Consider the following 1,824-nt stretch of genomic DNA (forward strand, 5'->3'; position numbering starts at 1 on the left):
ACAACAAATCATACGGTGCTGGTTATATCTGACAGAACAAAATAATTACATAATTACAACTCAATACACTTAGATAAATTTATATAATTAAAAAAATAATTTTTTGAAAGAAAGAAATCAGACACACAACTCGACAGAAGGATTATGAAATCAGTTCATTCGCTTAAGGTACGGGATGCATTAGCTTCGACGGTATAAAAATCATGAACAGACGCTGAAAAAACCCCCCAAACAAACAAAAAGAAACAAATCCACTGAAGATTGTGATTTGTGTTGGTTTTTTTGGGAGGTGGTAATTCTGTCAATTAAGAAATCAAAGTGAAATTATCAATAAATCCATAAACGCAATCGAAATAAATTATTTATAAAATAAAAAGGTGAGTTAATGAAGAGCACGGCATCCACTGTGTTAGCGAGATTGTCGGCAAACCTCCAGTCATAGAGCCTGATGGCGGTGGAAGATACGCGACGCGCGAGTGAGGCCACAGGGACTGCTGCTGCGTCCAGACTGAAAATTGGAAGCAAGTTGGCGTATACAGAGAGAGACAGAGGAAGATCACGCGCTCCCAGAGCATTGCACACAGCGAGCGTTTCTCTCTACCACAGCACCAAGCAAAACATGGTTACATGATGTTCTAGATCTACATACAAAACAATTAATGGAAAAATGGGGCACCCAAAACTTGGGAGACAAAAAGCAAGTATTATGATAATTATAATCATTGTGCATGTATCTAAATTTAGCAGTAACTGACACACAAGAAGCAGAGTCGCTAAACTATCTCATGATCAAAGAGAAGCATTCAGTTGTATATATATATATATATATCATTGATCCATGCAGCATCTGAAAACTACAGAGAAGTTGAAAACAATATACGGGTGCATATTTATACAGACTACAGATTGCAATAGAAAAAATCAAGCAGCCACTGTGGACATTAGAGAAATGAAAAAGTTTTACGTTCTCATTCATCAGCACAGGAAAAGAAACTATGCGATTGCTTCTCCAAAGCGGAGAGTGTCTACTGAAGATCTCATCAACTCTCAGCGTCTAGGGAAAGTATGGCAGCAAGGCACATTAGTCACGGGGAGAGAGGGGTGGGGGTGGGGGAGGCTTGGGGGTGTAACAGACTGTAGGTTTGCTGGACTACAACTAGGAGTGGGGGAGGGAAGGGGGGGGGGGGTACTGTGCGTCTACCAGGTCCAACACCCAGACGGCAAACGTGTGTAAACAGAAGCAGTTGGTCGCCTTTAGAAAGACAAGCGGGCTAACCCAGATTTTGGGGGTTTCCAGAAATCTTGACCTACACCAAAAGTGGGCATTGTCTTACCTATAGGAGAAGTTTGGTTTCATTGGTGTGTATATTTGTTTGGTTATAGAGAAAACTCTCCTTGTCTTTTACAGAGACTGAATAAGGATCCAAAAACGTTACCTTCGATTTTCTCAAAACATCATTTATAGGGATAGCCCCTTTGTGCTTAAAAGCGACCAGTCGGAGTATGGTTCCTCCAATATGTCGTGCCCTGATCTTCCCTCCTCTCAGCTTCGATATTATTAATAGGAACCTGTTCTAACGGCCACCTTTTCATGACAATCACTTGTACAAGCGACCATTTCCCACTTACCCCTTCGTGTTTTCCAACATTAATGACACTGTCAAAGACGCCAATCTTCCCCAAACGATTGCCTTTCTCCTCGCCAATCACTGGCCGTCTACAATTTCGACTGCAGTTGTCTTTGAACCGACAGTTCGTAGATGGATCAAAACCATGACTATTTTTTTTCTTAACACCTTCCTACTTCCTTCCATAGCAACCATT

The sequence above is a fragment of the Aplysia californica genome, unplaced genomic scaffold (assembly GCF_000002075.1).
Source record: "Aplysia californica isolate F4 #8 unplaced genomic scaffold, AplCal3.0 scaffold00125, whole genome shotgun sequence".
NCBI classification, from domain to species: domain Eukaryota; kingdom Metazoa; phylum Mollusca; class Gastropoda; order Aplysiida; family Aplysiidae; genus Aplysia; species Aplysia californica.